The sequence below is a fragment of the Fukomys damarensis genome, unplaced genomic scaffold (assembly GCF_012274545.1).
Source record: "Fukomys damarensis isolate Sample0158 unplaced genomic scaffold, DMR_v1.0_HiC HiC_scaffold_5, whole genome shotgun sequence".
NCBI lineage: Eukaryota > Metazoa > Chordata > Mammalia > Rodentia > Bathyergidae > Fukomys > Fukomys damarensis.
This window is the reverse complement of record NW_022900917.1, coordinates 19,532,407-19,546,655: the sequence shown is the minus strand read 5'-3', so window position 1 is coordinate 19,546,655 and position 14,249 is coordinate 19,532,407. Positions and strand designations below refer to the sequence as shown.

General features: G+C 40.8%; 1 long non-coding RNA gene and 1 other non-coding gene across 4 annotated transcripts in view; one reads left to right on the top strand and one right to left on the bottom strand.

The window, feature by feature from the left end:
• Positions 1–11: 11 nt before the first annotated feature.
• The window catches only part of LOC104859101, a 34,599-nt gene continuing 20,361 nt past the window's right edge, over positions 12–14,249 (top strand). Inside the window, exons 1-2 of one of the 3 annotated variants that reach the window (XR_002025203.1) lie at positions 12–153; positions 729–865. This is a non-coding gene — a long non-coding RNA (uncharacterized LOC104859101). Of the gene's footprint in view, positions 866–3,100; positions 3,265–14,249 lie in introns of all 3 variants that reach the window. The other 2 variants (XR_002025202.1, XR_002025201.1) reach the window with 2 other exon arrangements.
• On the bottom strand, positions 351–432 carry Trnas-aga. The gene has a single exon. It is a non-coding gene; the product is annotated as a tRNA-Ser (tRNA).

The following is a 14,249-nucleotide window of genomic DNA, read 5'->3' as shown; positions in this document are numbered from 1 at the left end:
CGAGCCGTGAGTCTGGCCGGTGCTCCAGCGAGGCGGTTCAGCTGAGGGGCTCGAGCCGAGGCCGCAGTGGGTTCCCGAGGCCGGAGCTCTTCCGTGGCCTGCGGTCGGAGCGGCCTTGCCTGGGAGATCTTGGACACCAGTTTTCTTCTAGTGGTATTTCATCCCCTCTCCCTTCCGGGCCCAAGCTGTGGCTACAAACACACTCTTCCTCCTTTCCTTATCCACACCTCCGTTTGGGTCCCCTTTCTTAAATTGGTTCAGCAGTTTTTAAATTTTTTAGGTTATCTGCTGGAGATCCAAGGGAATTCGTTCCAAAAGAAAAATCCCCTTGTAGCAAAATGAGAGCTCTCCGTAGTCGGCAGGATTCGAACCTGCGCGGGGAGACCCCAATGGATTTCTAGTCCATCGCCTTAACCACTCGGCCACGACTACTGCTGGTGGTAATTTTAGCAGGAACATTCTATGTAGGCTCTGCGTAGAAGTATCAGCTACCGTAACAGGTATATTTGGATCCGGAGGAAAGACGTGGGCAAGCTGTTCTGTCTGATCAGGGCACGTTCCATTGTTACAGCTCTAGCTGTTGGAAGGACTCTTACAGCGTATCCCAGCTCCTTCTATTCCCTCAGAAAAAGAGTTCTTTCGAATTCCCTGAGAGAGAAGGAGGAAGGGAGAGAAGGGTGCGCGAGAGTCAGCGCCCAGCACCATTGTACACCTACCTGTTTGCACAGGGACGGAGCCATTTCTGGTGGGGAAGCGGGAACTGGGGCCGAACATCAGCCCACTGCTCTGGCGATCGTTTGAACAAACAGCTCCCAGGACATTCTTTTCACCCATTAGGAAATTCTAAAGTGAAACTAGCAAAGAGGTGAGCATTCTTCGAAACTCTGGAGATGGTTTGATCCAGATATTTATTACCAGTTTCATTTATTTGGTTTGTTTTTTGCTTAAAATAACTTAAGTGTCCCCTAAGAGCAGCATGCAGTGGTGCTAGAGCTAATGGTACTTCCTGGAATCCACCTTTGACTGATGATGCATTTGGGGAGCCAATTATTAAATACAACTATTATTTAAATTAAATTATGTAAATTTACAATGAAATTATATTAAAACTAAGGCGAGCCTAAAAAAATCGTCATATTCTAGTTATTTCATTCCATCTTACTATTATTTATGCTGCTGGGGTTACTTAACATCTGTTGTACTGAAATTCTATACAATCGGTTGCTGTTGTGCATCTTAGCTTCATTTAGTGATGTTGCCTGGGAAGTTTTGTTTTAGCTGTGGCAGATGTATTTACACCAGGGAAACTGCACGTGCTACAGAACATGGCTTTTAATCGCTAAGAGCTGGTTGTCATTTATTAGCACACCACTAATGTTGGTATTGGATCAATTTTGAGTATTTTCAGGAATGCAACAGTTAGTTCCCTTTCCTGTGGGGTTGCTCTGGTTGTGCCCCCTGCAGCTTTGTTTTAGCTGTTAGAGTTTATCCACTTGTCAATTAAAAGAAGAGATTTTTTTTCCAAATTGCCTTGCTATGTGATTGTACCTGGAACTGGCCTCCAGCAGAAAACCAGGGAAATGCCTCTTAGAAAGCCACCCTTGCATTGTGGCTCCAGGCAAGAAATGCGTTGTTGCTGTCCCGTTTGACAGGCTTATATTACTGATTTGATTTTTCCCTAGAAAAGATGAAACCTGAGGTGACAAGTGCTGGTAAATTGAAAGAACCTCTTAGCTGGTAGATTTGCAGTGAGCATTTGTGGAAAGATAAAAGAGGAAATGTTTCTGGTGGTGTGTGTTTTGTTTGTGTGAATATTAGAAAAATATGGAGCTCGTTCTCTCTTTCCTCCATTTTAATAGAAGACCATGTGAAGATTATCCAAAATTTGGTATTTTGAAAATTTCATTTACAGATCTTTCCACTCTTCAGTGTCTCTCCTGACTTTAATCATGTTCTTTTGACTTGGCTCGGAGAGAAGAGTCAAGTTCAGTGTTTACAAGGAGAAATGCCGCATATCACACTTAGCACAGATGTGTACAGCTGTGTGATAAATTAAAAAAATGACTAGCATATTATTAAAATCTCTAGATGCCAGGAGAGCACTTCGATTGATTCCGAATTGTGGAGGTGGATGTGCAAGATGAGTCTAGACATGGCTTTCCAAAATTCTACTACATTCGTTCAAGTCATATTAGAAGATAATTTTAACAAAATTCCTGTGATATATTCCTTGTTTTCCAAAGTGAGAAATCTTTCTTATCTCTGTAAATTTTCACATGTGTAGACAATTTGTGAATCCTTGTCCCTTAAGTCTTTCTCAGTCTTAGGAAGCATGCTGAACATCAAATGTTTCAGAAAGGAGAACAGGTGAGCACCTTCAGATACAATTATTAAACATGTAAAAGGAGCTTGCTACCTATTATTATACATTCAGTACTTAGTATCCCAAGTGTTATGGTTTATATCTAAATGTCCCTCCCCATGGACTCCAAAGCTGGGGCTTTGGAGAGGTATTTGGATCACCGGGGTGTGATCCTCATTAGAGGTTCAGTTCACTGATGAGTTTATGAGGTGAAGCCTGGTTGGTAAAGTTGGCTCACTGGGGGCGTGGCTTAGAAAGGTTTGTCTCCTTCCTTCCTCTCTTGGTCTCTCTTGGCTTACTGACTGCAAGTCTGTGAGCTGATTCTGCTCGCCATGCTGCCCTTCCTCCGAGCCAGCTGACTGTGGACCGAAACCTCTTCAAACTGCGAGTCATATGATAAACCTTTTCTCCTGAGAGTTGTGGGTGTTGGATATTGTGTCTCAGAGATAAAAAAGAAGACACCAAAGAAATATTGTATGGAAAAGTTGTCCAAGAAAACAGAGCCCTGTGTGCTTTTCAAAGTAACTGAAAACTGCTCTGAAGCTGCTTTTTAATAAACGAGTAGGAGATGATGATACAGCTGGTTCTGTTGTCCCCTGTAGTTGCAGGCCAACCCCCTCAGTTGCTAGGTGTTTTATAATCCTGGCTATCCTTCCCCTAATGAAGTGCAAGGCCTCTTTGAATTCCCATGTCCCCAGGTTTAATTTTCCCTGCCCTGCTGTTCTCCCCACGTCACAGGCCTGCTGAGTGAATACCTTTGGCTGGCCAGTGACACCCGTGTAAGGAGATGTCCTCCAGGAACAGTTGCAAGCCTCCTGCACCTGATGCTGTGGAAGAAATGGAATAGCACTGCCGCAGCTCCAGTTCTTCTAAGCGGGCTCTGAGTTGGGCCTCAATGTCATGTAGGTAAATTCAGTCCAGAACACACAAAAGCTTTATTGGAATTTGTACATTCATCTCTCACAGCTGTGGAGAGCTTAGACTAATCACAGCTCTCACTGGGATACTATCGTCTTGGTAATTTGAAAAAGGATCAGGAGCTTGCAGGCTTGGAACATCTTGAGAAAACTCTGGCTCTGAAATACATCATCACATGTGGGGGACACCACTTGCCGTATCATCACAGAGAGTTTAAAAATGCTGAAATCAAGCATTTCTCTGGCATGATTTCAATAGTTTCAGAAATCTGAGAACTTTTTTTTTTTTTCCTCATTGCAAAACAGATTCTTTCCTCTTCCATCAACCCCATTGCTGTCAATGTGTCCAATGTTAGGTGCCAGAAATGAGCCCAGCCTCTAATGATAACAATGCCAGCGTTAACATAGCTGCCAGGGGCTCTCTCAAGAATCTGTTAGGGTGTATTTTGATCCACAGACACGTTCTGGAGGCGTGCACCCCCTTAGTCTTTCTGGTCTCAGTACATTTCTCTTCAGCAGCTGGGATAAAACCTGTCACATTTCTCAGGTCTTCTCATGCTTTGGGGCCCCTCAGACACCATTTTTCATTGACCCCGTGCATCCATATGGTAGGCCTTGGTTCCGAGTTGGTATTTGGGGAGCAGCTTCTGACAGCACAGAGGCCTAGGGAACTACAGCCATTTGTTCGAAAGTCCAGCATTCACAGATGTGCTGAAAGAGTGTAGTATAATTTTTGACTCCACCCAAATAGATATTTTATCACCATCCACATAGCAATGGTTTGTTTTAATGTACCCATCTTAGCAGTTGTGAGATAGTGTCTTGTTTTGGTTTGCATTTCTGTAAAGATACCCAGCATGTGTTTATATGTTTATTGGCCGTTTGTATATTTCCTTTGGGAAAATAGCTATTCAAGTTCTTTGTCCATTTTTTTGACTGGGTTGATTTCTGACCTCCAAAGTTTCTGATAAAAAAGCTGCTGATAATATTTTTTTAGGATTACTCATATGTGATGTTACTTCTCTTTTGCTGCTTTCAAGATTCCTTGTCTTTTGAAAGTTTGTATATGCCTTGATGTGGGACATTTTGAATTCATTAGACTGGGAGTTCATTGAGCTTTTTGAATGTTTGTATTGATGTCTTTTACCAAATTTGGAACATTTTCAGCCATTATTTCTTTAAATATTCTTTATTTCCCTTTCTCTCTCTTCTTGTGGACTTCCATGATGCATATGATGGTCCACTTTAGGATGTCTCACGTGTCTCTTTGGCTCTTAGTTTTTCTTCAATCTTGTTTATTTCTGTTCTGCAGACTTCATCTATCTTCAAGGTTGTTGATTTTTTTTTGCCTACTTAAATCTGCCTTTGAAAACCTCTTTTGATATATTTTTAATTCCAGTTATTAAACTTTTCAGCTCCACAATTTTCTTTCTAGATTTTTTCCTCTTTATTAACACTTCAGTTTGTTTATCCACCATTTTGTTGATTTTCTTCACATATTTCTTTTGTTCTTAGAATGTCTTTAAGATACTTGTTTTAAAATCCTTGCCTAGTACCTATTCTATCAAATCTTTTTCAGGGACAATTTTTGTTGATTTCTTTTTTTCTTTGGAATGGGCTGTAATTTTGTGTTTTTCTGTATACCTCATGATTTTGTTGTTGTTTAAAACTGAACATTTGAATCTAACGTCTAATCTCACATTTTCTCCCTTCTCCAGAGTTTGCTGCTTTTTATAAATTGTTTTTGTTTGTTATGTTTGTTTGTGTGATTTTGGTAGGTTTTCTCTGTCCAATACTGATCCTGAGTTGTAAACTCACAGACTTCACAGGTCTTTTCTGAGCCTGCACCTTTCCCTAATATGTCACTTTTTAATTTTTTCGGCATATGCTGTTGTTTTGAATATTTTCATCTGCAACATCTAGCTCCAAAGAAGAAAAGAGAAAAAGAAAAGGGTGCTATCCCTTTAAATCCTCCAGAAGTTTCTTCTGCCTGAGGGGAGTGTGTGTGGGGGGTCTGTGACACCAAGGGAGGTGCAACAACAATGACTTCCTGCCTGTTTGTCTGGACCTCTGTGACCAGAGTCATTAATCAAAAATCAGAGCACAGATTCCTAATATGTGAACCATAGGGTCTTTTTTGCCCACCCAGGCTTTAGCAAGCTATTTGTAAGTTGCAAGTTGCTCCAGGAACAGGTGCCTGCAGTGAGGCTGGGGGTGTGTGGGGAGGCAGCTACTGTTGTGCTAACAATTTGGCATAATTGTTATGATGAAAATTATCCCTACTTTACCATCCAGACCTTCCAGTGGAAGCTGTTAGCCTTAGCAGATACTAGAATTCCAAATAGTTAAATCAGACAGATTGTGCCAGTGTAACTGTTATCTAGGTGGGGAGATAGAATCCTAGTGCTTCTTACCCAGCCGCCTTGTCTAATCCACTTCTGGTGAGTGTGTGTGTGTGTGTGTGTGTGTGTGTGTGTGTGTGTGTATTTTTTTTTTTTTGTGTTTTTTTTTTTTTTTTTTTGGTATAGGGGATTGAACTCAGGCCCTTGTGCTTGCAAAGCAGGCAGTGGAACCACTGAGCAAAATCCCCAGCCCTGGTATATTTTTAATTTTGCTAGAAATAAGTAAAAATAATCCTTGGTTAAGCTGAGCTTTTTACATATATATAAACTGCCTATGTAAATGATCAACTTTGGCTGGTTTTGTGTTAATGACATCTATTCTGTTAACCCTGTAGAGGCAGGGTGTTGTTAGCTCTCAGATCAGCTGTGACCTTTGAAGGTTTACCGATTGTCATTCTCAGAATTGTATGTATGTGTGCGAACTTTTAACTCTTGTATATGTGTATGTGTGCGTGTGTGTGTATACACTCTATTTCTTGTATCAGGGCATGATGGGAAAATGAATTAGCAAAAGAACAGAATGGTATAATTGTAGAATGAAAACTGATTTATAGCGTGGTGGTTATGAGGCAGGCTTTGAACATAGTCTTCCTGAGTTTAAGACCCAATTCATTTATTGGCTGGTTTTGCTATTTAATCTCTCTGTTTCTCTATTTTCTTGTTTGGAAAAATTGAAGCTAATGGTACTTCCTCTACTATAAGACTATTATGAGGATTAAATGAGTTGGTACGTGCAAAACGCTCAAATAGTACCTGGTTAGAACTTGCCAGTGGAACACAATACATATACTATGACTAGTTTTTCTACCCTAGGTATATACCCAAGATATATGAGTACATGTATTTTTTAAAAGACAAAATACTAGAATGTCCACTGTGGTAGGATTTATAATATCCTCAAATTTGAAGCTACCCAAATGCTCATCAAAAGTAGAAAGGATAAATTGTTGTATGTTTACATAATAGAATATTAAATTACAATGAAATTGAACAAACTGTACATGTAAACTCACAATGTAGAGTGAAACAAAGTACAGAAGCGTAAATACTGTGATTTCATTTATCTAAGGTTGAAAAGCAGGCAAAGCCAGGAACTATGAGAATGAATGACTATTTGAGTTTGAAGAATGACTAGAAGGCAGCATTAAAGAGCTTTTGGTGGGGAGTGGTATATTTTAAATGTATTTATTAAACACTAAGATTTTTGTGTTATAAAGTCTAGCTTTTTCAGACTGTGTTGCCCTGGTAAAAAAGAGTCTCTTAAACTCTTCATTGCTAGGATGGTTAACAGAGAGAATGATATTTGCCTTGAAGAGACATTAGATGTAATTGAGAATTGGTGGTGAGATGACATTTCAAAATGCGGTGCCATTATAGATAGATGAGCTAGGTAGAAATATTATAGGCAGATAGGGCCAAGCCCTTGAGAGAGCCAAGACAAAGGTGAAACACACCACAACTGTGTGTCGGCTGAAAACCAGGCCTCAGGATGGCGACAAGATGACCAATTTCTTCAAAGAACAGGGCTCAGTGAAGTATAGATAGGCATTGACTACCCTGGGGGTGACCAGAGACCTCTGGACCCACCGCCTCCTAGGAGAACCCTTGTTCTTTCCATCCACGCTTGCTATGTGACTTGCCTCCCAATTGGACCACCATTACCTGAGTGACTATACTTGTAACCTTACTGGATGTTTATAGCTGTGGTCCACATTGTACCCATGTGGATTTTACCCTATAAAAGGTATGTAAAGTGGGGTCCTTGGGCTACCCATTCAGGACCCCTGCTGACTCTCAGGGGCTTTCCCATCAATAAATATCTTCCTACTTTTAACCTCCATTGTTTCTAGGACTCATTCTTTGATTTCTAGAGAACAAGAACTGGCGTATCATACAGTTAACAGGTTGGGAGATGTATTTCATATTTTGTATTTTCCCATGACATTGCGAGCCTCTTTAATATCCAGCTGCAGCTTTGGAGCAGTTTTTCTTTATGATAGGAATATATATATATATATGTGTGTGCATCTCTTAGTAGCAAAAATGTAAGGCCAGTAGACACCTAGGGGAGCATTAACGGGGATTTTTGTTTGTGGTCTGACAAAGGTGGTGTCCCCCTCACCATAGCCCTGAGTGTCTACAGCTCGTAAGAGTTGGAAAATTTGCCAGTGGCTCCTCTCTTTTGAGGATTAATGTCATTAACACTGATATATTTTGGTGGACTGAAATAAAGTTTTTTGGAAAGAACATTAAAGGGCCTAGAATGGTTGGGCATGTCTTGCTTGGTGATCTGGATTCAGCACTGGCACCAAATCTGGGTCTTATGGGGAAGGGTAATTTGTTCCTAGCAAATTTCAGAGGCAGGACTCTTTCACACCATCCAGCTTGGCACAGTCACATACTCAAGAATGACAACTGAGCAAATGCAATGACTTAAAAGTATAGGGAGGTACAATTATGACCTTTGAACAGTAAGTAAGTCCTTCTCCATAATGAAGATAGCTACTGGGCGGGGTTAGACCAGTGTTTAGTATGCTATGTAGTGGCTACAAAAGCAGTGGTACTGGTTGTTCAGTTGTCCTTTCTGATTATTTCTCTTACCTGGTATTTGGTAGTGCAATTAACCCTTTACAACTGAGAAAGTCCCTAGATACTGGGCTTTGTGAGGATAGAGTACTTGGGAAGACCTCAAGGAAGTAACACTAGACTTCCTCCTTGTGAGGTCTTTTCATAAGAAAAATAAAGAAAACACTACTTGTACTTTGAGTTGGTGAAGCATACTCCTGGTTAAAAAAAGAGCTCTCATTTATTGGGCATTTTATTATGTGGCTGGTATGGAGATAACTCTGTCTATCCAAATTGTTTTGTCCTTCCTAGACATGTGACTAGACTACATTTCCTGGCTCCTTTGCATTATATGTGTCCCCATGACTGCATTCAGAGCAGAAAAACTGTGACATTTCTGGGCTTGGGTCCAGGATGATAGAAGAATCTCATCCATACTTTCTTCTCCCCTTATTGACTGGGACCCCATAGTCAACCAGCTCTGACCAGGAAGGTGCTAGCAATGTCCTGGGGGGGACAGAGCAACACAAAGGAAGGAACCTGGGTATCTGAATGACTGTGTGGAGCAGGGCTTCCCTGTTACCCTAGACACTTCTCCTGCACTCCTGTTATGTGAGGAAAAATAAGCTTCTTTATCTTTAAGCTTTCTTTTTCCCAACTTTAATGGATCTAAGAATCACCGTGAGATCTTGTGAAAGTGAAAATCCCGATTCAAGGGGACTTGAGTGGAAGCTTGGGATTTTGCATCTCTAACAAGTCCCTCGGTGATGTTAATGCTATTGGTTTAGGATTAATAGATTAAGTTCTTCCCTTAGGAATTCTGACTTAATTGGGGAGAGGTGGGTCCAGGCATTTGGTGCTAAAACAAACAAAGGAACAATCAAACCAAACAAACCCCTGACTATCCCAATACCAAAACTCTCCTCAGGTAATTCCAGTCTATACCAGGATTGAGACCCAGTTGATGGCATGAACTTATTCTGAGGATGCAAGGATTCAGTTCCTTTCTTGGTGCCCTTTAGAGGACCACATGGTTCTGTTTAGCTCTTCTAAACAGCCTTGTCATTTTATCCTCTCATTAACCACTTACAGATAATGCTTTTCATTGCTTGTCTCCAACTGCTGGGAGTACTTGTCTTCTTAAGCTGCATTTCAACCAGAAATTTCTTGTTCAACATCTTGTTTGACATCTTGTTTGGATATTGAGCTTTGTCTTTGAACAAAATAATTCAAGATGATGATGTATAGAGAAGCTGAATGTTGGCTCTTCCCAAAATCTGTCTTCATATTGAGCATTTAATCTCAGACATTATAGCAGCAGTGTAACTTGAGGCATCAGTCATAGGATACACAGATGCTCACTGTTGCTAAGATGTAATAATTAAACTATTATTTATGCAATCAGCTTAACCTGAAGGTTCCAAAGCCTTAAGAACATCTGGTGGCAGTTTATTAGTTAATACAACATTGTTTTGCATTTATTAAGTGTTGATAATGTACAAGGTGCTTACAGAATGTAATACCTGCTCAGATGCTAGGAGAAAGGGCAAATGTGTCCCAACAGAAGAGAAGGAGAGATTTATAACAGGGATGATTCCTAAAACTCTCCTATATTAGTCAGAACTTTGTGATTCTGGAAAAAGGCTATCTGTATAAATTGTCTGTAGTTTACAAAATGTATCTAGATCATCTACTTTAATCTTTACTTCAGTCAGCAGCAAACAATAGAAAAAGCTGATCCAAATTGTGTTAAACAGTACAGAAAGATATAATTTTCTCAATTCTAAGTCTGTCTCCTCTCCTGGTTAGTTCAGGTAATGTATCCTTCCTACCGGGATTGACCTGCAAGGACTCGCTGGTTCCTGAACCAATTTGTAGCCAGCTAGAGTAGGAGTAGTATTTTTGGTATAACTGTTTAGATCCATCCCTGGAGTTAAGGATGGAGTCAGTTTTTCTTGGATGGTGTGGAGGCATGGGGATGAATGAACAAACTCAATACTTTGTTAGGAAGGAAGTAAGGGAGCGCAACTGTTGGGAGCACTCAACAAAGTCTACTCAAGTATATGGTACTAATTTACAGAGGAAAAACCCAGGGGTTATGAACATTAAGTAACTACCCAAGGTTTCACTGTTAGGTGGTGCTAGAATGGAGGATTCTAATTATAAATCTGTGGCCCACTTTAGAGATAATTCCAACCCAGACAAGTGAAACAGGTTTGTCTGCAGAACTTCATTCTTTATGCCTCCTCTCTCATCTACTTTACCTATTATGTAGGGAAGAAAGAACCTTCAATGGTATGGAAATATGTTTCTGCACTGTCATGAACTCTAGAACATTAAGAATATTATTTCATTTCTTTGGGCTTTAGTTCTTCAACAAAGGGAATAAAACTATTGTTTGCTAAGCAACTCCTAAGTTTTATTGGTTTCACGACTCCTTCCGTTCTTCTCTCCTATTTCCTAGGCAACCTTCCCTTATTAATGGTTTCAGAAATTTCTGCATCATGGTTAAGGTGTGTATCTTTTTTTTTTTTTCAGCTTTAATTGAGTTTATTGGTACATTTTAGGGATACAGTAAAGTTACATTCATTGTTGGGATCTTGTACCTCTACATGACAGGTCTTGGTTCTCATTTTTTCCCCTTGTCCCTGCCCTCCCTTCACCCCCTCCTCCTCTCCCCATCTACAAACACTTTATTTCCATCTTTTCATTATCTCACATTTTTTTCTTTTCCCTTATTACCCTTCCCCTACCCATCCCACCTTCCCTACACCTTTAGCTCCTTTCTTCCCATTTCTCAATGTCAGTAATCTTACTAGGATCTTCTGTATTATTGCAGATTATTCACACCAGAGAAACTATTTAAGGTGTGTATCTTATTAATAATGAACCAGTATGAGTCTGTGCACCTTCCCATTAAATTTCATTCACTCTTCTGGTGTAATATAGTACAGTCTACTTTATATTGGTATGATTTGATCTCAAATGAATCACAAAGCCTCATGTTTGGAAGGTGATTGGATTATGGGGGCAGTATAGATGACTTGCTTTTAGGAGGTGGAGTCTGGTCAGAAGAGGCAGGTCACTGGGGGTGTGTGACCTGGAGGGGTGTACCTCCTTCTGCTTCCCTGGGTCCTCCTTTCTCTCTTTGCTTTTTGGCTGCCATAAGGTGAGCAACTTTCTTCTGCCTTTCCACCATGCTGCATCTTACTGGGACCAGCATACTATGCGAGGACTGATACTTGTAAAATGTGAGTCAAAATAAACCTCTTCTCTAAGTTGCGGGTGTTGGGTATTCTGTCCTAGATACAAGGAAAGTAACTAAGGTGAGCAACTTTCTTCTGCCTTTCCACCATGCTGCATCTTACTGGGACCAGCATACTATGCAAGGACTGATACTTGTAAAATGTGAGTCAAAATAAACCTCTTCTTCTCTAAGTTGCGGGTGTTGGGTATTCTGTCCTAGATACAAGGAAAGTAACTAAAACAGATTTTAGTACCAGAAAGGTGGAGTTGTTGCTTGGACTGTACCTGGCATTGTGATTCAGAAGCCCTTGGAAATAGTTTGTAGGAGGATTTTGGAAAGGTTTGGAGAATTCAGCTAGAGAGGTCTTAGAATGCTATAAGCCCACGCTTGATGAGAGACTTGTCAGATCCCAGAAGACTGCATGTTAATAGAAATGCAGTCAGTAAAGGCCAGACCCATGTGGTTTCAGTTGAGAACAAGGTCTCCATTGGCATTTAAACTCTATACCATGTGTGTTATTCTGTGGCAGAAAATTTGTCTACATACTGCTTATGTTCTGAGACTTTGCAGAAGACTGAGATTAAGGGCAGGCAACAGACTAATTAATCTGGCTGAGGAAATTTCAAGGCAACCCAAAATTCAGGTTGTTGCATGAGTACTGTTAGGGGCTTTTATCAAGTTCTACAGTGACAGTCAAGAACAAAAGATGCAGCTGATTGACTTAAAAATTTTCAGTTTTCCCTGAAAGGAAGATATTACAAAGTTTTCATGGAGGAGAGCTTGGTTGCTGAAAAGATTAGCATTAAAAAGCCAAGTGATTTACATCAGGACAATAGGAAAGATTCCAGGAAAGCATATTGAGGAATCAAAAAGACCCTACCCTTCACAGATTCAAGGGTGTGAAAGTGAAAGACTTTACTAGCCCCAAGGTATTCTGCTCCAGAAAGGCCACCTAGAAAATTGGTTTCCTGGGATTTATTTCTCAGTGTTAGCCATCCAGAGCTGGAGGCCTCTGGAAGCCAAAGAAGGCCTGGCTACTTCTAGAAATGGTAGCAGACATTGGCCTCATCCATATGGTGCTGGTTTTATGGCATGCAGAATGAAAGAGTTGTAGGGTCAGGGAGGCTTCCATCCAGATTTCAGAAAGGCCTAGGAGGCCAGTCCCAGTGTCCCTGACAAGACAGCATGTGAAGCTGTGAGAGTGAAGTCTGAAGTGTAGCGGAGACCTCAGGAAGTTGGAGAAGCCCAGAACATGGAACATCTAAAGAAATCTGCAAGGCGTAAGCAAAGCCATCCCAAGAGAGAAGCCATGAGAGCTGCAATCACTGGTAATGCTATAAGGGAAGGGCTGTCCAAGCTTTAGAGATCAGATCTGGCCATAACTTGCTCTGCATGCTGGACATGGAGCTATAGGATTTAATGTTTGTTGTACTGGGTTTCATTCTTACTTTGATCCAATTCTTTTTTATCCCCCACCCCCTCGTTTTGGAATGGAAATGTCTACCTATTCCACTGCATGTCGGAAGTGTTTAACTTCCTTTTGATATTTTACAGGGACTCACAGATGCCTTACGTCTCAGAGGAGACTTTGGACTTGTACTTTTCAGCAATGCCAGAAATGTTAAGGCATAGGCAACTCTTCAAGATGGACTAGATGCATTTTGCATAAAAAGATTGAGCCTTTTGGGGGTCAAGGGCAGAAAGTTATGGTTTAGATCTAAAATGGCCCTCAAAGCGTCATGTGTTTGGAAGGTGATTGGATTATGGGGGTGGTATAGCTGACGTGTTATTAGGAGGTGGGTTTTTGGAAGAGGTAAGACTTTGGAGGTGTGATTAGAAGGGTGTATCTTTATCCCTGTATCATTCTTTCTCTCTGGCTGCCATGAGGTGAGCCTCCTTCTTGTGCTCAGGCACTTCTAATATTCCATTTCTGCGTGGAGCCAGCTGACCATGCAAGGACCAAAACTTCTAAATATGAGCCAAAATAAATCTCTCACGCTTTAAGTTGAGGATGTCAGGTATTTTGTCTCAGCCACAAGAAAAGTGACTAAGGCACATATCTTATTCTAACATATCATTCTACCTCATCCTTTTATGTTTAAACATTCTGGAGAACAATTACTTTGATTTAATCACCCTTCTTTAGATTTCCCACTCTTAGTAAAGCTTTAATAGTCAAACTTTAGCTGGCTCTTTGGAGTTTGAACTTGGCAAGTCTATTTCACCTCCAACCTCCTCATCCATTACCTACAACCCAGGAAAGTTTTTCAGTCATGTTTCATCTCCTGGAAATCTTAGTATCTGCTTTCCCCTATTACAGTTAGATACACTGACATTCAGCTTTCCCGTGTGCTGACAATCTTTGAGCTGCCTGTTTCTCTGTAGCCTAAGCAATTATGAAATCCATGGGGCAGACTTAGTTGGATTCTTATAGGGCCTTCAGTCACAGTCGAGTCTCTTTATTTCTGACATCAATATGTCATAGATGAACCAGAACTCTTTTCTAGAACAGAAACAACAGACTAGAGTATCACAAAAAGCGAGCCACTTCCTTTTTTTAGACTTCTCTGTTTCCCATTTCTTTCTCTTCTCCCCTCTGTGCCTGGTGTGTTCCTCCTACCTCACTGAGAGTGAGATGCTCAAGTCTTGGACATAGCAATGATTTGTCCCACTTACATTCTAAACCCCATACCGATGAAAGTCAACATTGGCTCTACCTGTGCAAGTGTAGCTTTGCCCAGAATTGAAGAAATGAT